The following is a 27,306-nucleotide window of genomic DNA, read 5'->3' as shown; positions in this document are numbered from 1 at the left end:
AATAATGTCCTCATGATGATAATATTCTGATGGTTACTAGGTTGTCTGTATTTCTGATGCAATCTGTATTTATACTCCACATTAAATGTAACTTTAGCTTTAATTGGGAGGATACTTCACAAACCCTCTTCACACCTATAAATGTATAAATATAGTAATGATTTGCAATTCAAATTCATCAACAAGGAAGATATCACTCCCAACTCAGAACTCCCTTATCTTGCACAACATAAATGTTAATGGTCTATTCTTATTATGCTAAATAACTTCAGTAAAGGGAAACTACAAATGGGATATTATCAATTTACCAGTAATTTAAGTTGATAGAATCTGTTACATTTGTAAGAGTAATACAGGTAAAAATAACAAATCTGATAATAAAAAAATATCCCAGTGTTGTCAACATTAAATTATTAAAATCCTGTTATACGAGCTACAAAATAAACATATTAGCCAAGATTACAAGTGGAAAGCTAGTGATAGCACAGAGAATTTAGTACCACCAACATTTATTTAGCGTACCCTATACTTTCAATTGATAGCACGAACGCACTAAACATTGCTCAAATCAAAGTTTTGAAATATGTGTTGTGCTCGACCGTAACACCAATTTTTTTCCGCTTGTGTGCTGACAGCACTCAAAGTATTAGTGAACGTATTACAAGGTAAGAGTAAAAAGTGTGTGAGCGAAAGATCGATGGGTACTAACATCAGGACTTCGGATATTGCAATTACGCTAACTCCTTCTCTATTAGTTATGGGGGTGGAACTACTGGTGGTGCAGAAGTTGCAACTGCAATCGGGCCCGGCAGGTCCAACCCTCAGGGGGGCCCCAACTTCATGCACAACAAACTTTTTTTCTGCAACAAACTTTTTTTTTTCAACAGACTTTATTTTTTTTTAACAAACTTGTTTTGTTTTTAAAATAGTTTTTTAGCGGCTGCTGGGACTGAGCACTAACATTTTTAAATCAGAGCATTGCCGCGGGTTACCATGGCAACGCTCTGAAACATTTGCTCCTGAGCGAGAAAGAAGGAGGCAGGAGCTGTCTGCGTGAACGCAGCCAGTTACGCTGCCGCAGTTAAAGCCTAGTGAGACAGGCAGTGAATGGAACTTAGGAATAGGTAAGCCAGTGCACAGACATTGCATTGCTAAACATAGGAGCTTCTATCTACTCGGTCATTGTGATGGTGCAACCCCATAACCACGCAGCACAGCTGATATTAAAGGGACAGTCTACACCAGAATTTTTATTGTTTTAAAAGATAGATAATCCCTTTATTACCCATTTCCCAGTTCTGCATAACCAACACAGTTATAATAATATACTTTTAACCTCTGTGATTATCTTGTATCTAAGCCTCTGCAAACTGCCCCTTTTTTCAGTTCTTTTGACAGACTTGCAGTCTAGCCAATCAGTGCCTGCTCACAGATAACTTCTCGTGCACAAGCACAGTGTTATCTATATGAAATACGTGAACTAACACCCTCTAGTGGTGAAAAACTGTTAAAATGCAATCTGAAAGAGGTGGGCTTCAAGGTCTAAGAAATTAGCATATGAACCTCCTAGGTTAAGCTTTCAACTAAGAATACCAAGAGAACAAAGCAAAATTGGTGATAAAAGTAAATTGGAAAATTGTTTAAAATTACATGCTCTATCTGAATCATGAAAGTTTATTTTGGCCTACACTGTCCCTTTAATGTGAGTGTTAACTCATTTGCTGCCAGCCGCTGAGCCCACAGATAAACCCTTCTGGTAGCCAAGTGTTTGCGCCGTGGCAAACTCACTCTGTGCCGATTCCTGCTTTAACTGACTAAGAAGGTAATAAGCAAACGGTCATTTATCATCAGAGCAAAAGCAGTGGTTCTGTCTGTGCTGTAACCCCTAAGACTCCTTAGAAAACATTATTATGTCATTAGTAAAACCGTGGCATAACTTGACTGGGTTTATTACAGTAAATACTCATTTGGCTTTACAGACCAATCGTCTGTTTTATATGGTGACAAATTTCCATCTCGCTATACAGGACAGACAGTAGCTGGGAAAAAAAGGAGTTTCTAAAACTAGACGAGAAATGGTATAGTTGTATGGAACAGCCTACCGGTACTGGAGTTAGTTACTGTAGGTGGATCCCAAAGTTCATTACAAAACTGGCACTTGATGATTCATATGAATATTTTATGAATAAAAAGATCAAGCATATTATTATCAAATGAAATTGGTGGCTGCTTTGTTAGGACTTTGAAAAGGTGGTTGTTGTGTAAGACCTGCCCCTTGCAAATAACCAGCCTTAGGTTTATATTAATGTAGTGATTAGCTTTATAGTCAGTTTCAGGCTGTTGTTTTTTTTTTTTTTTTTTACTGCAGATCCTAACAGTTTCCATTAGGAGCAGCTTAGTGCTGTGTAGTAAAATTACATCAGTCTTCTTGTGCCAAACTGTTCAGAGCACACAGAGAGGTCGCACACACTATTGGTACACTATGTACAAATACAGTAGTCTAGTAACATTATTTTAGAACAGATCTTGTTAACCCCATCAGATCAGTTATGGACATAGGGACTGGTAAGGATCTGCTGGAATTTTATGTTAGCCAATAGAGCAGCTGCATTCATTAAAGGGACATGGAAGTGAAAAGTCTTGGCATACTATACTAATTAAAGGGCAATAAAGTAATTATTTTTTTTATATTGTATAAATTTAGAGTTTATAAACCAGGGATCAATCTGCATTAACTGTTTCACCAGCAGATTACAGACTGTGTCCCTAACTCACTATACTGGTGGGTTAAACAGTATCACTATATATATACAGTAATAGGGGGTCAGACCATCTCACAGACTGTGGGCACAGGGTACTTCCTTTTGCAGACATGTAATCTGATTCACATTTTTTTTTTCTGTGTTAAATGTGAAAAAAGATATGTATTAAATTCACCTTTTATTGGGGGGGGTAAGGGGGGCCTTCTTAGATTCTTGCACCTGGGCCCTGTGGCTTCTAGTTACGCCTCTGCTCGCACACTAACACGACATAGCACTAGACCAACTGCACTACATACAGATATTGATATACATATATTGTATATACAGATATATAGAAATATCTATTTAAAAATAAAAAGAACATTGGAAACTCAAGTATTTGTATTCAAAACACATTAAAACATATTAAAAATGTATTTAAATTATTTTGCCAGTTTTAAGGTATATGACTGGGAAGGGTGTGTTTATATGTGTATATATGTATGTATGTGTGCACAGACATATTTACACATATAAATACACATATACGCATGTGTACACACACACACAAACATATATATATATATATATATATATATATATTTCACAAAACAAATGCACTCACAGGTCTTTGGTTGAAGTATGTTCATAAATTTAATGAAAAGTTTTTGAGGAAAACTTTCCCTTCATCAGCATTGGTAGTTATTTTAATTTTAGTATAATAGTTTAGTATAATAGTTATGTTAGGTTAATTGTTAGTTTAAACTAAGGTTTTTTTTTATTTCACAGGTAAGTTTTATTTATTTTAAGATAGGGATATTGTAATTTTAATTTAAAGTTAGGGGGTGATAGGTTCAGGGGTTAATAGTTTAACTTATTAGTGGCAATGTGGGGGGGCTGGTGGTTTAGGGGTTTATAGGTTTAGTTAGTAGTGGTGATGTGGGGGGCTGGTGGTTTATGGGTTAATAGGTTTAGTTTGTGGCGGCAGCATCAGGGAGCGGGGGAAAAGGGTTAATAACTTTATTATAGTGGCGGGGATGTGGGTGGGCGGTAGATTACGGGTTAATATGTTTTAAATAGTGTTTGCGATGTGGGAGGGCCTCAGTTTAGGGGTTAATAGGTAGTTTATGGGTGTTAGTGTACTTTGCAACAGTTTAGTTATGAGTTTTGTGAAACATTTTTGTTACACAAAATCCATAACTACTGCTCTCAGATATCGGTATGGATCGTGTCGGTATAGGCTGTAACGCAAGCATTTTAGCCTCACTGCACAACCTGTAATACCGGCGCTATGGAAATCCCACGCAGAAACTTCATTTTTTTAAATGCGGGATTGACATGGCGTTACAGGTTAAAATGCTTGCTGTATAGCAATACCGACACAACTGGTAATGACTGCATTACTGTTTTTACGCTGAAATGGCCATTTTTTTCAGAGTTAAAACCATAACGCAAAACTCGTAATCTAGCTGTAACTGAATGACAGAACTGAGAGAATACTTCAAATGATAGATGAAGGGTGAGTGCCAACTTTTGAGCGGGAAAGAGAGAGGCAGAAAGTGGAGAAAAAAGAATTATGGGGGGCGTGTCCTATCAGCGGCTCCGTGCAGTCGCATACCTTCAGAGCTCCGGGTGAAAATTTGATAATTTCGCCGATTGTCAATATTACCCTACAGCTTTTGACATTGAGTACACCTGGTGCAGTATTGCACCACATCACTCGCAAAGAAAGTAGATAAAATTGCTGTATTTGTGAACCCGGAGGCGGAGTTGGACATCAAGGGCCTGAAGTGGCGGCGACCTTACAGGCAGCGTTCCCCCCCCGGATCTCCTGGGTGTTTGCCTTTACTGGACACACCGATTAGAGACTGTAACTATCGCTGCACAGCAAAACTGAAAATTATTGAAGGAAAAGGAGAGGAGGCTAACGGTCCCTATCTCATCGGCTATCACACACCCAAGATGGCTGCTGAGGGAGAGGACGACTTTTTAGCGCGCTTAGACTGTATCTTTGAAAGGCTTGAGAAGCGACTAATGAACATGTGGGAGAGAGGTCCTTGGGATTTTTTGCAAAATTTACACTACAATAGTCCCTCAACAGCGAGCATCAAAGAATCCCCACCGGCAAACCTTGAGCAAGACGAGATCATGGATAAGAATGCTTTCGTGGATCCCCGGAGCCAAAAGAATTTCTTATGCCCAACGAGCAAGCCATCCTACCGGCAACCCCAGAGTGATGTAACTATAACACAGACGTTCATTGATAAACCTTCGTTCACCATTCCACTAAAGGACAATGGTACCAAAGCGAACAACGCCATTAAATATGCACCTAGACACTGGAGTGGGGCCACACCAGGTCTCTGCACCGCCATCTTATCAGCCTCAGAACATACCACAAAGGCTTTCGAATTTCTCTCAGCAGGTACTGGGAAAAAGTATATGGGGTGGCCACAGGGAGCAGGGGGAGACCCGCAGGTTAATGCAACTGCCACTAATATTTGCAAAGTGACTGCCGATATCCTATATACCAAAGTGAGCCGGATCGCTCCATTGCAAATGGACTTAGTTCACTACCCAAATCATCGGAGCTGTGATATACAGGTGACTTATTACCCTAAAATACCGGAAAAAGATCTAACAGTGCAAATAAAAAAGAAATAAACATATCTGGCTTAACGAGCACTCCTCTCCCCACTTGTATGGATTGTATCAATTTGATAACCAGAGGTTGGCAGTCTTTAGCACTATAATATTTAAGCTGCGTGCCTTTTCCACCATTTTGCTTTTGTCATGTTGTATCTGTGTAACTTGGGGTGTTGCTTGATGGGGTTTGGGGGGGCCTTAGAGAGTTGCCTCATTATTTACAGAATAGCATGGTAATTGTTAAACCGAATAATATTGAGTACAACCAGGACATTCTGTGGTTTCCTTCCCTGGGTCTTACGGCTGGGACTTAGGGCGGTCACGGACAAGAGTTTTATATGATCGCCAAAACATACTTTAGGCACACTGTGGAGACTATAAATTACTGCCACCATATACAAGCGTTGAAACAAGATTAATGATTTTGTAGTGCATAACATTAAAGGGGGAGAGGATAGAACATTTAGAGGTGCTCCTTCGTGATACTACAACATGGATGTAAATGTATATAAAGAGATCCTCTCCTACATCCGTTACTAGTGACTGAACTCTTCTTTACAGCAACAAATTTATCTATAAAGTTGTGAAGGTTTAATGTTCGTGGTGTGTCCGGTTCAGGCGTTTGCAGCATTTTGTTTCTGATAATCTTGTTGTTTACCTAATGCCTTCTCACTGCTGCATTCTTTCTTTTTGTGTTTGTTTTTTCTTTTTCATTTCTTATGTATTGGCTCAACCCCTAGCATAAACTTAATATGTATGTTAAGGTCCAAAAGAGGCCTGTATTATTTTAAAAAGGGGAAGATGTTATAATCCCTAATGTTCTTAAAATCCATTATGGATTCAAGATGTGTCAGCAATATACTTGAAAGGGATAAAAAATGAGGATACTTTGATATTTAATGCATATATGTTTATTATACAGCACTTGTATTTTCACTAAATGTATATCTTTATGCATGCTTGAATTTTGTATGTTGCAGATCCTCAATAAAAATGTATTTAAAAAAAAAAAAGAATTATGTTGAAAAAGGGTCACAAGACTTTCAAGTTACCTCCCCAGTTAGGAATGATTCAAAACTACTTATGATCATGGACAGACATTGGAGTCATAAATTAAGTTTATATTAGAAAGCTCTCAATATGGATGTGAGCTAACCATGCCTGATGTTACTGGCAATTACTATAATACTGGTGGGACATGGCTACTCTGCTGGATGGCAATTACTGGAATTCAGATGGAATGGCTTTGTGCACTGGACAATTATTAGAATAAAAAATAATTAATATTTAATTTAAAAAAAAGAAGATGGAGGGGAGAAAGACAAACAGTTATGTAAGTCCATCTGAAGGAATTAGGAAAACTACTACAAAGAGACAGGTAGAGGGAAGAAAATAAATGAAATATGAGAAAAAAATGTTTTAAGATTTTCTTTTTTATATACTTTAATTCCACTATTTCAAGCCAAGACTATACCAACCTCTGCTGGCTTTAGAATGGAAGCATCTTCCTCTGAGCAGCCTGCCGGGCAGGAGGAGTTAAAAAAACAATCTAGCTACGCAAGTTGTGCAGTACTACGCAACGTGCGTAGGGAGATTGTCATTTAATGAATAATACTTAAAAAAGGGGTCAGCTCATTCCTAAATATTATGCCTACATTTATTTATTCATAAAATATTTTACCAGGAAGGTAAAATGTACATGTATAAAGCAGGTGCATCCTAGAAAATTATATATAAAACAGGCAAAAAGAAAATAGGTACCTCAATTAAGAGGTTCTTAAAAGTCTAGGGAAAAAGCACAACTGTACAAATATCAAACAGAGACAAAATATGCCAAAATACAAAATACACTTTAATATACAAATGTAAAACTGCACATACTAGGGATCCCTTAGAACCAGACTCAATAAACCGGTTATAGCAATGTCAGGTGCACCTAGCACAAACAGTATTGTAAATCCACTAGTTACGGATGTACATGTAACTATCTTCAAAGTTATCGCTTCAAAATCCAAATGGTAGTACAAGTGTAGAGATCTTGTAAGCGTAATGGATGCCAAGGTGCAGCTAAGCCAGGGTAAACAGGCATCAACCACATAAAAAAGGCTTATGGAGAAACACACTGGCATAGAAAAGAGGAGCCTAAATACAGGTTTGACTGCTGTTGAAGCGTCCCCCAACAGTATTGATCAATTATCATGTACCTGTCTCCCTTACAACACTGCTCCTCTTAGTGTTACTGCCAGGTTCCGTGTGCTGCCTTCAGGGTTGATCCTGTGCATGGGGGGATCGCTGCAAAGCACCGACGAGTCATCTCGCTCGTTTCACTCCTTCATGTGTAGCAGCATGGAGCTTCTTCCGGGTGCTGACGTCATCCAGAAAAACGTGCCTTTTTATTGGATGCTCATCATCATCAAGGTTAGCATTATTGATTAACGGGTTTTACGTGTGTGCTAGTCATCAACAATATATATATATATATAGTAACAATGTTTTAAAGACATAACATTGTATATTATTAGGCTTTATCGTGTTTTCTAAATGACTTTCAATACTTATGCTACGACATATCTATACAAGATAACAAAAAACAAAGGCTATAAAAACAAGCTCATTTCATTATAGCTTACCTAATGTTTAATCCTTCATTATCTAAGATTGTTTTATTTTCTTCGATTTATTCATCATAATTAATGCCTATACGCATTGATTTGAAATTCATAATTCATGTATAGTGTGATTGGGCAAATTTACAAGAAAAGGGGAGATTGCATATTAATGCATAAATATTTAACCTAGAAAAGATGCAAATTACAACTTTTCATTTAGTCCTATTGGAGATAGCGTTTCTAATTTGTACATCCATCTTGTTTCTTTCTGCAATAGAATTTTATCAATGTCACCTCCTCGTTTGCTTAATTTAACTGACTTTATACCAATGAAATGGAGGTCATCAATTTTTGATTCATGGAATTGAGCAAAGTGTCTAGCCACCGGACTATCAATGTTAAAGTCTTTTATGCCACCCCTGTGTTCAGTGATACGTGATCTGAATTCTCTGAAGGTCTTTCCTACATAAAAATATTTACAAGAACAGTATAGTAGATAAATTACGCCTGTGGTAGAACAGTTAATAAAAGACTTGATCTTATATGTAATTCCAGTGTTAGTGCTAAATGTTTTAACCCTCTGCACGAATTGACAGCAGACACAATGACTGCATGGGGAGCAACCAGTTACTTTTTTGCATTTCGTTCTTACCAATTACATGTAGGAACGTTTGCAAATTCACTTTTTACAAGAAGATCTTTAAGTTTATTGGATCTCCTTGCTGTCATAAGTGGGTGCTCCCCCACATGTTCATAGAGGGTATGGTCATTAGATAATAAGTGCCATTTATTTCTTAGAATAGCTTTAACCTTGCTCCAGTGTGAGTTGTATTTGGTGGTAAATATAATTTTTGTTTCATTAGTTTAGTTTACTTTTGTTTTGTATAGAAGATATTTTCTTTGTTGTTTAAACATAAGTCTTTTAACACTTCTTTTAGAGTAGCCTCTCTCGTGGAAACGAGCCGCCATTTTTTTTCCTGTTTTTTAAACACAGAGTCCTCTGAACAAATTTTGCATAAACACAAAAATTGCCCATAAGGTATTCCTCTCTTCAGATTTTCTGGATGGTGGCTCAATCCCAGGAGCAGGCTATTAGTAGCAGTTGGTGAACAGAACACTTCAGTTTGAATTTTACTCTTACTCTTAATCTCTCTTACTGATCTGTAGGTCCAAAAAGCTGATTCTCTCATAATCATGATTACAAGTCAAAAGAATGTTAAAATTATTAGAGTTCAGTAAAGAGACAAACTGGAATAGTTCGTCCTCTGTACCCTCCCACAAGATCAAGATGTCATCAATATATCTTATCCAGAGGGCTATATGCGTCTCGACCCAGTCAGCATATTCACCAAAAACTATTTGGTTTTCCCATCCTCCTAAATGTAGGCAAGCGTAGGTCGGGACGCATGTAGCCCCCATGGCTGTGTTCAAGTATAAATTTAAGCAATTGAATCACAAAGTCTGTATGATTTCCTTTCTATAACCTAAACTTCTAGTGTTCAAAAAAAAAATGTTTTACTTGTTTTTATTCCTACAGAATGAAGGATAGAGGAATAGAGGGATTCAACTTCCAGAGAGACTTAAATCGTTTTCTCTGTAACGTTGATCCCATCAAGTTTTTTAATGACATCCATTAAGTCTTGAACAAACATTCTTAATTCATTTACAAATGGTTGCAAAAACTTATGAACATATTTGCAGATTCCTTCTGTGGGGCCTTCTGTCCCTGAAATGATAGGTCATCCTGGGTTGTTTTTTTTAACCAATTTATGCAATTTCGGGATCCAGTAAAAGACAGGTATTTTTTGTTTGTGATTGTAAAGATAACCAAATGAGTGTTCATTAATAAAATTGTTCCTACGTGCATCATTGAGCATGAATAGTAATTAATTATGGGATTTGTTCAACTCATCACTGGATGACCTAGTGTATTGATTAGAGTCAAGCAACTGTCGCATTGCTTCTTTAATATAGTAATCTTGATTAATAATAACCACATTGCCTCCCTTATCGGCCGGTTTAATGTGCCAGAATCCGTAAGCAAGCGCTCAGTGTGTTTGGCAGTTTCATTCACCTCTCTCTGTGCCGCACTGTACTGTGTCTTCACTGCCTCTGCAGCACCGTCCCGTCTCACCTCTTCAGCGCTCCCCACGGGAGCTGTAGTCAAAACAAAGGTTCCGGTCCAACTGGTGCAGATAGGATGTGTACAGGGAACTTCACCTTTTTCCCTCAAGAGAAAGAATTGTAGAACAACTGAAATCCTCGCACTCACAAGGGTAGGTAGAAGAGGGTGATTATAAATAAAGTACCGCCAGTCCAATGGCTTAAAAATAGAAAGCTCCTTTATTTAGAAATGCACTAAAAAGGCATACACGCCAGCAAGGTAACAAGGTCAAACGCGTTTCATAGTTCTAACTTCTTCAGTGACCTATAACAACACCTGAAAGCTCATTCTTAATAAAGGTATTAACCACTCCCCCATTACATTGGTTCAGGTGAATCACAGAAAAGGAGGGCAATCATATTCAACATATGTATTATATAATTTCTAACAGATACGCATATTTACATAGTTACAGAGTGTTAAGTAAAATTTAATTTCATTTTAAAGTGTCAACATTTATTTACTGTAGAATCTAATTTAGATATTATATTTGAACTGATATATGGGACATAACTTTATTTCTGACAACAAGTTCCTGATTAATAACTAAATCTGAATCATCCACAATATTGAATACCTAGAGCTACCTTGTAAAAGTTTCATATGAACTGCTCTAGTATGAATATGTCAGATCATTATGCAAAAATGCTAAATAATTTTAGAAATATTTGTGACTATCACCTTATTGCAGAAAGGAATATTATTAATAAATCAGATTATTAAGAAACTAGAAACTTCCCGAATTTCTCTATCAGTACTATGATCAATAATCTATAGATATAGTAAATAAATATCCTTATAACTAGACATAAGAAACAAAAATGCACTTAAAAATGCACTTAAAAGACTCCCAAAAGACTCCCAAAAGAGGGGGTACATACCACATTTTATAATACATTCTAATGGAATGAAAATGCATGTGAATTACCCACTATGACCTAAGTCCAATTATTCTACATAAAGTTTGATATCCCAATCAGAATTAAGTCCCTTCGGAACCCTTGTATTTAATTGGAAAATCCAATATACTTCCTTCTGACTTAGAAGTTTAAGTCTATTTCCTCCCATTTTGGGTCTCTTTACATGTTGTATACCCTGAAAGCTTAGTAAATTTTTATTCCCATTATGTTCATTCTTAAAATGCAAGGCAACTGGAGTATCCGAATCCTCATCTCCAATTGACCTCAGGTGCTCCAAAAATCTCGTTTTTAGGGGTCTGGTCGTTTGACCAACATACTTTATATTGCAAAGTTTACACGTGAGTAAATATATCACGTACGAAGTATTGCAATTTATGTACTCTTTAATTTTAAAAGACTTTTCATCACCCGTGGATTTAAAGGTATCACCCAATAGGGCATATGAACATGATGTACATTTCCTACTTCCACAATGGAAAAAAAACATTTTTTGGTGTAAGCCAATTATCTGTAGTACTTGTGGGTAGCATGGATGGGGAAAGAATGTTAGCCAACGTTCTCAATTTACGTGTCACATATTTACAACCACCCTCTATAATCTTATCCATAGTCTCATCAACTCTGAGAATAGGGAGAGACTTTTTGATAATTTGACAGATGTCATTATATTCCTTGCTATACACTGTTGTAAATACAGGTCTCTGCTGATAATGAACCTTTCTCCTCAATTTGCCTTTAATCATGTCTTGTCTAGCCATAGAATCTACTTGTTTCTTGGCCTCTCTCAGATCCTGTAATTTGTATCCCCTTTCCAAAAAACGTTCTGTAGTTTTCACCGAATGGGCTTCATATGCCTCTATGGTGCTACAATTTCTTTTTGTCCTCATGTATTGGCCTTTTGGTATGGCCTTTATAACGTGTCTTGGATGGCTAGATTTAGCCATCAAAAGGGTATTGCCTGCACTCTCCTTCCTATACAACTCTACTTCTATACTGTGTGTATCAATATTAGGTTTAATTAGTACATCAAGGAAAGGCATTTCTTTTCTACTTGTGTTCATAGTGACCGCAGATTCTGTTGGTTATCAGATAGATAATCAAAAAAGTCATTCATCATCGAATCATCACCATTAAATATAAACACAAGGTCGTCTATATAACGGCCGTAATATGCAATCCGTTCTTTGAAGGGATTACCATCACCAAAGACACGGGACAGCTCCCACCAACCTAAAAATAGGTTGGCATATGTGGGGGCAAATTTCACCCCCATGGCTGTCCCCTGTCTTTGGCGATAGTAATCCCCCTCAAATAGAAAAAAATTATGCGATAGCAAAAATTCAATAGATTTTAAAATGAATTCTCTTAGATTAACATCATAATCAGTAAACATCTCTAGACATGATTGTATTGCCACAATACCCTTGTCATGAGGGATGGAGGTATAGATGGACACAACATCAATGGTGACAATACAATGCTCATCTAACCATTCCACTTGTTCAATCTGTTTAATGAATTCTGTTGTGTCCCTGATATAACTCCTGAGGCTCAATACAATGGGTTGTAGTAGAGTGTCAATCATGGCGCTTAATGGTTCATTCAATGAACCAATACCCGCCACTATGGGGCGTCCCGGAGGTGAGGTCATACTCTTATGAATCTTTGGGAGGTAATGAAAAATTGGTACAGTAGAGTGTTCAACTAACAAAAACTCAAAATTCAACTTTGTTATAGCACCAATCATTACCGCCCAGTCCAAAAGATCATGAAGTATCCTCCTATACCTAAAGGTAGGATTAAAGGAGAGTTTTTCATAGACCTCCTCATCCTGTAACTGTCGAAAGGCCTCCTTTACATAATCAGTCCTGTTAAGGACAACAACATTACCCCCTTTGTCTGAATTGCGTATTACAATAGATGAATTATTCTTGAGTTGTTTTATCGCAATCCTATCCTGTTTGCTCATATTGTCATTCTTAAAAGTGTCACACTTATCCATATTTTTCTTATGTAATTCTGTCACTTTCTTTTCAACTGTTTTGTGAAAGATTTCTATACTATTATTTCTTATATGTGATGGATAAAAATCAGATTTACTTTTAAACTTTTTCAGAGGAATTTCACTACTCTTTAAATTATGGATATCTCCACCTGCTGCCTTCTGTAGGTCTGTTAAATCCATTTCAGCACATATATCAACAAAAGATAGAATCCCATCATCCTGTGCTACCTCATCAATTTGATCACCATCCTCAGATTTATCCAAAGCATCGTTGTTACCCATTGTTTCAAAAAAATATTTCTTAAGGGTAAGTGATCGCACAAATTTATTAATGTCAACAATGGTTTGGAACAAATCAAAGTGTGAACTTGGTGCAAAATTCAATCCCAATGATAGCACTTTTATCTAATTGTGGGTCAATTTAACAGATGATAGATTAATTACATTTTTAGATTTTAAACATATTTCCTGCTCTGAGACCTCCGTTGTCTCCTGGGATAACGGTGTGTCCTCCCCTGGTCTACCTGATGACCGCTGCCTACCCCTGCCCCTGTAACTATGTAAATATGCTTATCTGTTAGAAATTATATAATACATATGTTGAATGTGATTGCCCTCCTTTTCTGTGATTCACCTGAACCAATGTTTTGCACCTGTAATGGGGGAGTGGTTAATATATTTATTAAGAATGAGCTTTCAGGTGTTGTTATAGGTCACTGAAGAAGTTAGAACTATGAAACGCGTTTGACCTTGTTACCTTGCTGGCGTGTATGCCTTTTTAGTGCATTTCTAAATAAAGGAGCTTTCTATTTTTAAGCCATTGGACTGGCGGTACTTTATTTATAATCACCCTCTTCTACCTACGCTTGTGAGTGCGAGGATTTCAGTTGTTCTACAATTCTTTCTCTTGAGGGAAAAATGTGAAGGTTCCCTGTACACATCCTATCTGCACCAGTCGGACCGGAACCTTTGTTTTTACTACAGCTCCCGTGGGGAGCGCTGAGGAGGTGAGACGGAGCGGTGCTGCAAAGGCAGTGAAGACACAGTACAGCGCGGCACAGAGAGAGGTGAATGAAACTGCCAAACACACTGAGCGCTTGCTTACGGATTCTGGCACTGGATTACTATTTCTTCACCATTGGGTAAGCAGCTCGTAGTGTGGCGAACATTGTGAAATATATATTTACTTTGAACAGTGATATTTTTGTACATCTACCTCTCTGCACTGAAACGGAATTGATTTATTGCATCTTTATTGCATCTGTGTCTGCACTATCAGTCTGATAGGGTTAGGTTGGGTGAATGTACTGCTTATGATCCTACATACACATACACCTATAAGGCTACATGCCAAGCAGAGTGCTTTGAATTGGAGTGGCATCCTAAAAAATAAATCTTATTAATACAGATAAACGTTATTTTGAGATTAATATGCTTGAAGTTTCAATTAATGCTATTTCAAAAGCTTAAGTTTGGAGTTTTTTGCTATCTCAGAAGCCATTCCTTGAAAGAGAGTGATGGGCACTTGAATTAAGAATGTACTGTTAACGCCATCATACTCGCATAGAGAGCATAAGTAAAAAATTCTTTATAATAGCAGTTTGCACCTTTGGAATTTCTACATGGAGTGTACTGTTTGAATTTCTGCACCCAACAGTGGAACTATTTTATACAGCAATATATATCTTTGGAATCAGTGTATAAAATGTGCTGTTTGATTTTTTAGTGGGACTACTCTCACCAGCAGTTCACATTTTTTGAATTTGTGCATAAAGTGTGCAGTTCAAAGTTTATTTGCACCTGTAGTGGGTCTATCCCTCAAAACAGTTTACATCTCTGGAATTACTGCATGTAGTGTGCTGCTTGATTTTCTGCTTAATAGGAGTATTATTTGAAGTCATGGCCGCTGAGAGTTATGTGTTCCAGTCATTTGAAGAAACTTATGAGGACTGTGAGGATTATGATGATGACAAATTAGAACAGGAGGAAAGAGAGAGTTTGGACTCACTTTTCTTTAAAATGGACAAATTGTTAAAACAAGACACTAGGCTGGAGATTGATGTTAAAACATTTAACATATATAAAAAGTTTCACCGTATTCCAAGGGGCTTACGAATAAAGAAATTCCCCTCTTTTGAGGTAGTAGACACAGATTTCATTAGGAAATGGAATGAGCTATTAACCCAATGCTCCCTGGCCCTTATGGATCTACTCATAGAGTACAAGAAACAGCAGAGATCCACCTTGATTTTAGAAATTAAGAAAGTACAAGATTACATCCGCCCGTTATCTACTAAACCTGAGTTTAAGGGCAATGATGATAAAATTAAAAAAGTAATGGAAGAATTCAGAGAGAATTTATAGTTTTTTAAGAAATCAAAAATATCAAGGGACAAGGATGATTATGAGAAGGGGAATGTGTATAGATGGATACATACAGGAGGGAGGAAGAGACAGAGAGTTAACATTAATTTCAAACAGGATAAAAAGAAAGTTAAGTTTAATGAAACTGACACAGAATATGACTACGACTCATCAGATTTTGAGGGGGTTACAGAGGATACCAATTCTTCAACTTCCTTTGTTCTACAGCCCTCTACACATAGGGAAGATATTGTTGTCACTAATTCCCAGGTTTCAAAAAACATGAAGGGTATCCTACACACCAAAGTAAAAGAAAAAAACGTAGGACACGATGAGGAAGGAGGGGCAGGGGTAGGCAGAGGTCATCAGGTAGGCCAGGGGAGGACACACCATTATCCCAGGAGACAACGGAGGTCTCAGAGCAGGAAATATGTTTAAAATCTAAAAATGTAATTAATCTATCATCTGTTAAATTGACCCACAATCAGATAAAAGTGCTATCATTGGGATTGAATTTTGCACCAAGTTCACACTTTGATTTGTTCCAAACCATTGTTGACATTAATAAATTTGTGCGATCACTTACCCTTAAGAAATATTTTTTTGAAACAATGGGTAACAACGATGCTTTGGATAAATCTGAGGATGGTGATCAAATTTATGAGGTAGCACAGGATGATGGGATTCTATCTTTTGTTGATATATATGCTGAAATGGATTTAACAGACCTACAGAGGGCAGCAGGTGGAGATATCCATAATTTAAAGAGTAGTGAAATTCCTCTGAAAAAGTTCAAAAGTAAATCTGATTTTTATCCATCACATATAAGAAACAATAGTATAGAAATCTTTCACAAAACAGTTGAAAAGGAAGTGACAGAATTACATAAGAAAAATATGGATAAGCGTGACACTTTTAAGAATGACAATATGAGCAAACAGGATAGGATTGCGATAAAACAACTCAAGAATAATTCATCTATTGTAATACGCAATTCAGACAAAGGGGGTAATGTTGTTGTCCTTAACAGGACTGATTATGTAAAGGAGGTCTTTCGACAGTTACAGGATGAGGAGGTCTATGAAAAACTCTCCTTTAATCCTACCTTTAGGTATAGGAGGATACTTCATGATTTTTTGGACTGGGCGGTAATGATTGGTGCTATAACAAAGTTGAATTTTGAGTTTTTGTTAGTTGAACACTCTACTGTACCAATTTTTCATTACCTCCCAAAGATTCATAAGAGTATGACCTCACCTCCGGGACGCCCCATAGTGGCGGGTATTGGTTCATTGAATGAACCATTAAGCGCCATGATCGACACTCTACTACAACCCATTGTAATGAGCCTCAGGAGTTATATCAGGGACACAACAGAATTCATTAAACAGATTGAACAAGTGGAATGGTTGGATGAGCATTGTATTGTCACCATTGATGTTGTGTCCCTCTATACCTCCATCCCTCACGACAAGGGTATTGTGGCAACACAATCATGTCTAGAGATGTTTACTGATTATGATGTTAATCTAAGAGAATTCATTTTAAAATCTATTGAATTTTTGCTATCGCATAATTTTTTTTCTATTTGAGGGGGATTACTATCGCCAAAGACAGGGGATAGCCATGGGGGCGAAATTTGCCCCCACATATGCCAACCTATTTTTAGGTTGGTGGGAGCTGTCCCGTGTCTTTGGTGATGGTAATCCCTTCAAAGAACGGATTGCATATTACGGCCGTTATATAGACGACCTTGTTTTTATATTTAATGGTGATGATTTGATGGTGAATGACTTTTTTGATTATCTATCTGATAACCAACAGAATCTGCGGTTCACTATGAACACAAGTAGAAAAGAAATGCCTTTCCTTGATGTACTAATTAAACCTAATATTGATACACACAGTATAGAAGTAGAGTTGTATAGGAAGGAGAGTGCAGGCAATACCCTTTTGATGGCTAAATCTAGCCATCCAAGACACGTTATAAAGGCCATACCAAAAGGCCAATACATGAGGACAAAAAGAAATTGTAGCACCATAGAGGCATATGAAGCCCATTCGGTGAAAACTACAGAACGTTTTTTGGAAAGGGGATACAAATTACAGGATCTGAGAGAGGCCAAGAAACAAGTAGATTCTATGGCTAAACAAGACATGATTAAAGGCAAATTGAGGAGAAAGGTTCATTATCAGCAGAGACCTGTATTTACAACAGTTTATAGCAAGGAATATAATGACATCTGTCAAATTATCAAAAAGTCTCTCCCTATTCTCAGAGTTGATGAGACTATGGATAAGATTATAGAGGGAGGTTGTAAATATGTGACACGTAAATCGAGAACGTTGGCTAACATTCTTTCCCCTTCCATGCTAACTACAAGTACTACAGATAATTGGCTTACACCAAAAAATGTTTTTTTCCATTATGGAAGTAGGAAATGTACATCATGTTCATATGCCCTATTGGGTGATACCTTTAAATCCACGGGTGATGAAAAGTCTTTTAAAATTAAAGAGTACATAAATTGCAATACTTCGTACGTGATATATTTACTCATGTGTAAACTTTGCAATATAAAGTATGTTGGTCAAACGACCAGACCCCTAAAAACGAGATTTTTGGAGCACCTGAGGTCAATTGGAGATGAGGATTCGGATACTCCAGTTGCCTTGCATTTTAAGAATGAACATAATGGGAATAAAAATTTACTAAGCTTTCAGGGTATACATCATGTAAAGAGACCCAAAATGGGAGGAAATAGACTTAAACTTCTAAGTCGGAAGGAAGTATATTGGATTTTTCAATTAAATACAAGGGTTCCAAAGGGACTTAATTCTGATTGGGATATCAAACTTTATGTAGAGTAATTGGACTTAGGTTATAGTGGGTAATTCACATGCATTTTCATTCCATTAGAATGTATTATAAAATGTGGTATGTACCCCCTCTTTTGGGAGTCTTTTGGGAGTCTTTTAAGTGCATTTTTGTTACTTATGTCTAGTTATAAGGATATTTATTTACTATATCTATAGATTATTGATCATAATACTGATAGAGAAATTCGGGAAGTTTCTAGGTTCTTAATAATCTGATTTATTAATAATATTCCTTTCTGCAATAAGGTGATAGTCACAAATATTTCTAAAATTATTTAGCATTTTTGCATAATGATCTGACATATTCATACTAGAGCAGTTCATATGAAACTTTTACAAGGTAGCTCTAGGTATTCAATATTGTGGATGATTCAGATTTAGTTATTAAGCAGGAACTTGTTGTCAGAAATAAAGTTATGTCCCATATATCAGTTCAAATATAATATCTAAATTAGATTCTACAGTAAATAAATGTTGACACTTTAAAATGAAATTAAATTTTACTTAACACTCTGTAACTATGTAAATATGCGTATCTGTTAGAAATTATATAATACATATGTTGAATATGATTGCCCTCCTTTTCTGTGATTCACCTGAACCAATGTAATGGGGGAGTGGTTAATACCTTTATTAAGAATGAGCTTTCAGGTGTTGTTATAGGTCACTGAAGAAGTTAGAACTATGAAACGCGTTTGACCTTGTTACCTTGCTGGCGTGTATGCCTTTTTACTGCATTTCTAAATAAAGGAGCTTTCTATTTTTAAGCCATTGGACTGGCGGTACTTTATTTATAATCACCCTCTTCTACCTACCCTTGTGAGTGCGAGGATTTCAGTTGTTCGGCCGGTTTAATGACCAGTTCTTTGTGACTCGTAAGTTCATTGAGGGCCTGGAGTCCCTTTTTGGTTAGATTATCATTAACTATTCCTGTAGTTTGTATCTGTGCCAATTCATGTGATACATTTTGGCATTTTCTATGCCAGTGTGTTTTTTCCATTAGCCTTTTTTGAGTGGTTGATGCCTGTTTACCATGGCTTAGCTGCACCTTGGCATCCATTATGCTCACAAGATCTCTACACTTGTACTGCCATTTGGATTTTGGACTGATAACTTTGAAGATAACTTTGAAGATAGTTACATGTACATCCGTAACTAGTGGATTTACAATAGCGTTTGTTCTAGGAGCACATGACTTTGCTATAGCCGGTTTATTGAGTCTGGTACTATGGGATCCCTAGTATGTGCAGTTTTACATTTGTATATTAAAGTGTGTTTTGTATTTTGGCATATTTTGTCTCTGTTTGATATTTGTGCAGTTGTGCTTTTTTCCCTAGACTTTTAGGAACCTCTTATTTGAGGTACCTACTTTCTTTTTGTTTGTTTTATATAATTGTAATTTAACTCCTCCTCCATTGGTTTTCACTGATTTTCTGCCAGGCACTGTAGGGAGTTGCGGTGCGACAGGGGTGACACCATCAGAGGAGATTAATTCCTGCTTGATGGTGTCAAGGACCACCAACATCTTCTCATGGACCACCAGTGGTACATGGAACAATGGTTGGGAACTGCTGCTCTAGTTCATATATCCTGAAAACTGGGCCTGTTAGTGCGCCCTAAAGACTGGAATTGAGAAAAGATATGCCTCATGAGAAACTACAGAATGTTCAAGTGATCATGGCTGTTTAAAAAAAAGTCAAAACATCTAGTGAAAATTTGCTTGGAAAAACGTATAATGGAATGTAATATTACTGTTAAATTACTCCAATGTAAGCACTATCACAAGCTGTGATTATAGTAATATCTATCACCTAGATTATGAGTTTTGCGCTAACCAGAGTGCAAAACGAACGCAACAAAGGTAGCGTTATTTCACCCTCCATAGCGCTGCCATTACGAGTTTCTGAAAAGCCTCCTTGTGCGTGCGATATGATGACGTTAAGCTCCATACCGCACAAAAGCCAAGGGTTTAGAATACATGCTCGTGCATGCTTTCCCCCATAGAAATCAATGGGCAGAGAGTGCTAGAAAAAAACATAACACCTGAAGTGCGGAATGGCTATCACCGTAACGCAACCCCATTGATGTCTATGGGGGGAAAAAGTTACGTTTAAACCTAACACCCTAACATAAACCCCAAGTCTAAACACCCCTAATCCCCGGAAAAAAAACAGACATCGCCTTCACTATAATAAAGTTATTAACCTCTGATCTGCCGCCCCAACATTACTGCCACTATAATAAAAGTTATTAACCCCTATTCCGGCGTTTCCGACATCACCGACACTATAATAAAGTTATTAACCAGTATTCCGCTGCTCCGCAACATTGCCGTCACTATAATACATTTATTAACCCCTAATCTGCCGCCCCCGACAATGTCACCATTAATAAAAGCTATGAACCCCTATTCCGCCGTTCCCCGACATCGCCGCCACTAAATGAAGTTATTAACCCCTAAACCTCTGGCCTCCCACATCTCCACCTCTAAATAAACCTATTAACCCCTAAACCGCCAGCCCACCCACATCACAAAACACTAAATTAAACTATTAACCCCTAAACCTAACACCCCCTAACTTTAAATTTAAATTAAAATATAACTCTATTTAAATAAATAAAAACTTACCTGTGAAATAAAAATAAACCTAACATTAAATTATAAATTAACCTAACATAACTATTCTAATAAAATAAAAAAACAACCAATTAAAATATTGAAATTATAAATTTAAAAAACCCTACGAAAAAAAATAAAAAAATCTAAATTACAACTAACAAAAAAACAAATCATATGAAAAATTTAAATAATATAAGTTTACCAAAAATAATAAACTCTAAAATCATGAAAAATAAAAAACACTAAGATAAAAAAATAAATACATGAAATATTCAAAAATAAAAACAATTACACCTTATCTAATAGCCCTATCAAAATAAAAAAGCCCCCACAAAATAAAAACACCCCCTAGCCTACAATAAACTACCAATAGCCCTTAAAAGGGTCTTTTGTAGAGCATTGCCCTAAAGAAATCAGCTGTTTTACCTGTAAAAAAATTCAAAGTCCCCCCAAACAGTAAAACCCATCACCCAACCAACCCCCCAAAATACAAAACCTAACTCTAAAAAAACCTAAGATACCCATTGCCCCTAAAGAGGCATGTGTATGGGCATTGCCCTTAAAAGGGCATTCAGCTCTTTTTCATTGCCCTTAAAAGGGCATTTAGCTCTTTTTCAAAGCCCAGACCCTAATCTAAAAAAAAACAAAACACTAACACTAACCCCAGAAGATCTACTCACGGTTTCTGAAGTATGGACATCCAGGCGGCGAGAAGTCTTCATCCAGACGGTGAAGACTTAATCCAGGCGGTGAGGTCTTTATCCATCCCGGGGGCATCTTCTATCTTCATCCCAGTGGAGCAGAGCCATCCTGGATGCCAATCCCATCCTGCACAGAGTGTCCTCTTCATACAGTTGCCACCGTACACTGTAGTTGAATGCAAGGTAGCCATTTCAAAATGGCATCCCTTGAATTCCTATTGGCTAATTTGATTCTTCAAATTCAAATCAGCCAATAGGATGAGAGATTCTTAAATCCTATTGGCTGTTCACAACAGCCAATAGGATGAGAGCTTCTGAAATCCTATTGGTTGTTCAAATCAAAATTGGATTTGAAAAAGCGCCAGAATGGCGTGAAACGCGTCAGATGACATAGGAACCTGTCCTGTTTGTACCTACACTCCTCCTCAGCATATCCGGTGTATTGTAAGTTTTAAACGAGTCTGTTAATAAATGTGAAGTTTTATCCACACTGTTACCCAAGCTAACGCCAGGATTTAGAGTTCTGTGTTAGCCGTCAAAACCAGCGTTAGAGGCTCCTAACGCTGGTTTTGGGCTACCGCTGGTAATTAGAGTCAGTAAGGAAAGGGTCTAACGCTCACTTTGCAGCCGCGACTTTTCCATACCGCAGATCCCCCTACGCCATTTGCGTATCCTATCTTTTCAATGGGATCTTTCTAACGCCAGTATTTAGAGTCGTGGCTGAAGTGAGCGTTAGAAATCTAACGACAAAACTCCAGCCGCAGAGAAAAGCTAGGAGTTAAGAGCTTTCTGGGCTAACGCCGGTTCATAAAGTTCTTAACTACTGTGCTCTAAAGTACACTAACACCCATAAACTACCTATGTACCCCTAAACCGAGCCCCCCCCCCACATCGCCGCCACTCTATTAAATTTTTTTAACCCCTAATCTGCCGACCGCACACCGCCACAACCTACATTATCCCTAAGTACCCCTAATATGCTGCCCCTAACACCGCCGACCCCTATATTATATTTATTAACCCCTAATCTGCCGCCCCCAACGTCGCCGCCACCTACCTACAATTATTAACCCCTAATCTGCCGACCGGACCTCACTGCTACTATAATAAAGTTATTAACCCCTAATCCGCCTCACTTCCGCCTCAAAAACCCTATAATAAATAGTGTTAACCCCTAATCTGCCCTCCCTAACATCACCAACACCTAACTTCAAGTATTAACCCCTAATCTGCCGACCGGACCTCGCCGCTACTCTAATAAATGTATTAACCCCTAAAGCTAAGTCTAACCCTAACCCTAACACCCCCCTAAGTTAAATATAATTTTTATCTAACAAAATAAATTATTTCTTATTAAATAAATTATTCCTATTTAAAGCTAAATACTTACCTGTAAAATAAACCCTAAAATAGCTACAATATAAATAATAATTATATTGTAGCTATTTTAGGATTAATATTTATTTTACAGGCAACTTTGTATTTATCAATAAATTAATTACATACAAATACCTACAAATAAATACAGTTAAATAAACTAACTAAAGTACAAAAAATAAAAAAAGAACTAAGTTACAAAAAATAAAAAAAATTACAAACATTATAAAAATATTACAACAATTTTAAGCTAATTACACCTACTCTAAACCCCCTAATAAAATAACAAAGCCCCCCCAAAATAAAAAAATGCCCTACCCTATTCTAAATTACTAAAGTTCAAAGCTCTTTTACCTTACCAGCCCTGAACAGGGCCTTTTGCGGGGCATGCCCCAAAGAATTCTGCTCTTTTGCCTGTAAAAAAAAACATACAATACACCCCCCAACATTACAACCCACCACCCACATACCACTAATCTAACCCAAACCCCCCTTAAATAAACCTAACACTAAGCCCCTGAAGATCTCCCTACCTTGTCTTCACCACGCCGGGTATCACCGATCCGTCCAGAAGAGGGTCCGAAGTCTTCATCCAAGCCCAAGCGGGGGCTGAAGATGTCCATCATCCGGCTGAAGTCTTGAACCAAGCAGGGGCTGAAGAGGTCCATCATCCGGCTGAAGTCTTGATCCAAGCGGGGGTTGAAGAGGTCCATCATCTGGCTGAAGTCTTCTATCAAGCGGCATCTTCAATCTTCTTTCTTCCGGATTCATCTTCATCCATCCTGGCCGATGACTTCCCGACGAATGACGGTTCCTTTAAGGGACGTCATCCAAGATGGCCTCCCTCGAATTCTGATTGGCTGATAGGATTCTATCAGCCAATCGGAATTAAGGTAGGAAAATTCTGATTGGCTGATGGAATCAGCCAATCAGATTCAAGTTCAATCCGATTGGTTGATCCAATCAGCCAATCAGATTGAGCTCGCATTCTATTGGCTGATCGGAACAGGCGTGGTGAAGACAAGGTAGGGAGATCTTCAGGGGCTTAGTGTTACGTTTATTTAAGGGGGTTTGGGTTAGATTAGGGGTATGTGGGTGGTGGGTTGTAATGTTGGGGGGGGTATTGTATGTTTTTTTTACAGGCAAAAGAGCAGAATTCTTTGGGGCATGCCCTGCAAAAGTCCCTTTTAAGGGCTGGTAAGGTAAAAGAGCTTTTCAATTTTTATTTTAGAATAGGGTAGTGCATTTTTTTATTTTGGGGGGCTTTGTTATTTTATTAGGGGGCTTAGAGTAGGTGTAATTAGCTTAAAATTGTTGTAATATTTTTATAATGTTTGTAAATTATTTTTTGTAACTTAGTTCTTTTTTTATTTTTTGTACTTTAGTTAGTTTATTTAATTGTATTTATTTGTAGGTATTTGTATGTAATTAATTTATTGATAGTGTAGTGTTAGGTTTAATTGTAGATAATTGTAGGTAGTTTATTAAATTTATTTATTGATAGTGTAGTGTTAGGTTTAATTGTAACTTAGGTTAGGATTTATTTTACAGGTAATTTTGTAATTATTTTAACTAGGTAGCTATTAAATAGTTCTTAACTATTTAATAGCTATTGTACCTGGTTAAAATAAATACAAAGTTACCTGTAAAATAAATATTAATCCTAAAATAGCTACAATATAATTACAATTTATATTGTAGCTATATTAGGGTTTATTTTACAGGTAAGTATTTAGATTTAAATAGGAATAATTTATTTAATAAGAGTTAATTTATTTCGTTAGATAGTAATTATATTTAACTTAGGGGGGTGTTAGTGTTAGGGTTAGACTTAGCTTTAGGGGTTAATACATTTATTATAGTAGTGGTGAGCTCCGATCGGCAGATTAGGGGTTAATTATTGTAGGTAGCTGGCGGCGACGTTGTGGGGGGCAGATTAGGGGTTAATAAATATAATATAGGGGTCGGCGGTGTTAGGGGCAGCAGATTAGGGGTACATAGGGATAATGTAGGTAGCGGCGGTATACGGAGCGGCAGATTAGGGGTTAAAAATAATATGCAGGTGTCAGCGATAGCGGGGGCGGCAGATTAGGGGTTAATAAATGTAAGGTTAGGGGTGTTTAGACTCGGGGTTCATGTTAGGGTGTTAGGTGCAGACGTAGGAAGTGTTTCCCCATAGAAAACAATGGGGCTGCGTTAAGAGCTGAACGCTGCTTTTTTGCAGGTGTTAGGTTTTTTTTCAGCTCAAACGGCCCCATTGTTTTCTATGGGGATATCGTGCACGAGCACGTTTTTGAAGCTGGCCGCGTCCGTAAGCACCGCTGGTATCTAGAGTTGCAGTGGCGTTAAATTATGCTCTACGCTCCCTTTTTGGAGCCTAACGCACTGAAAACCCAGCCATTCTGTCAACTCTAAATACCAGCGGTATTTAAAAGGTGCGGGAGAAAAAAAGCACGCGTAGCTAACGCACCCCTTTGGCCGCCAAACTCTAAATCTAGCCGTCAGTTAGATAAAAATTATATTTAACTTAGGGGGGGGGGTGTTAGGGTTAGGGTTAGACTTAGCTTTAGGGGTTAATACATTTATTAGAGTAGCGGCGAGGTCCGGTCGGAAGATTAGGGGTTAATACTTGAAGTTAGGTGTCGGTGATGTTAGGGAGGGCAGATTAGGGGTTAATACTATTTATTATAGGGTTTTTGAGGCGGGAGTGAGGCGGATTAGGGGTTAATAATTTTATTATAGTAGCGGTGAGGTCCGGTCGGCAGATTAGGGGTTAATAATTGTAGGTAGGTGGCGGCGGCATTGGGGGCGGCAGATTAGGGGTTAATAAATATAATATAGGGGTCGGCGGTGTTAGGGGCAGCAGATTAGGGGTACATAGGGATAAAGTAGGTTGCGGCGGTGTACGGAGCGGCAGATTAGGGGTTAAAAATAATATGCAGGGGTCAGCAATAGCGGGGGCGGCAGATTAGCGGTTAATAAGTGTAAGGTTAGGGGTGTTTAGACTCGGGGTACATGTTAGGGTGTTAGGTGCAGACTTAGGAAGTGTTTCCCCATAGGAAACAATGGGGCTGCGTTAGGAGCTGAACGCTGCTTTTTTGCAGGTGTTAGGTTTTTTTTCAGCTCAAATGGCCCCATTGTTTCCTATGGGGGAATCGTGCACGAGCACGTTTTTGAAGCCGGCTGCGTCCGTAAGCACCGCTGGTATTTAGAGTTGCAGTGGCGGTAAATTATGCTCTACACTCCCTTTTTGGAGCCTAACGCAGCCCTTCTGTGAACTCTAAATACCAGCGGTATTTAAAAGGTGGGGGGGGGAAGCACGCGTAGCTAACGCACCCCTTTGGCCGCAGAACTCTAAATCTAGGCGTAAGATTGTTGCCGTCCTTATTACTATGCTTCTGTGCCTCTGATCTCTGGATATTACTTCTTGTACTTATATATATATATATGCATATGATATATATTTCCTACTATTTTATATCATATATATATAGTCTGATGTAATTAATCATATAGCCATATCTATATTTGGGCACATATTTTAATATAAATACAGTATATTCCATATTTAGTGTATACCATATTTCTATTAGGGTACTAAAAGGGATTTTAATAGTTCTAGTACCATGTTAATAATTAATATTTAGGAAGTTTAATAATATTTAATATTCTGCTGTTATATCGCCACATTTTCCAGTCATTCCCATATTCCATACGTGCCTGCACTTAGAATTCTGTAGCAATTAAATCATGACAGATATATATGAGCATTATAATTATTGACTATTTAATATATATATATATCTTTTAATCATTCAATATGTCTTAATAATGTTTAAAAATATGGACTCATATCTATGATTATATTAATAGGACAACTTATTTAATATGTATTCCTTTCCAAACCTCATTGGGATCAGATTCTGAAATAAAGCTAATGCTGTTTATTTTGAAATACAGTCAAATATTCTAAATTCAGTACAGATATATATTCACTTCACTTCATATTTAATACAGTATATTATATAAGCATTAGACACATCCCCCAGATCCATAAATATATATCACTTAGATTACGAGTTTTGCGCTATAGAGGGTGCGAAACGAACGCAACAAAAGTTGCATTATTTCACCCACATAGCGCTGATATTACGAGTTTTGAAATAGCCGCCTTGTGCGTGCAATAATTTTGCGTTGAGTTCCATACTGCACAAAATGTTAGCGCTGTTTTGACGTGCTCGTGCACGCTTTTCCCATAGACATCAATAGGGAGAGTGGG

Source organism: Bombina bombina, chromosome 8 (assembly GCF_027579735.1).
Source record: "Bombina bombina isolate aBomBom1 chromosome 8, aBomBom1.pri, whole genome shotgun sequence".
Lineage (NCBI taxonomy): Eukaryota > Metazoa > Chordata > Amphibia > Anura > Bombinatoridae > Bombina > Bombina bombina.
This window is presented reverse-complemented; position numbering follows the sequence as displayed.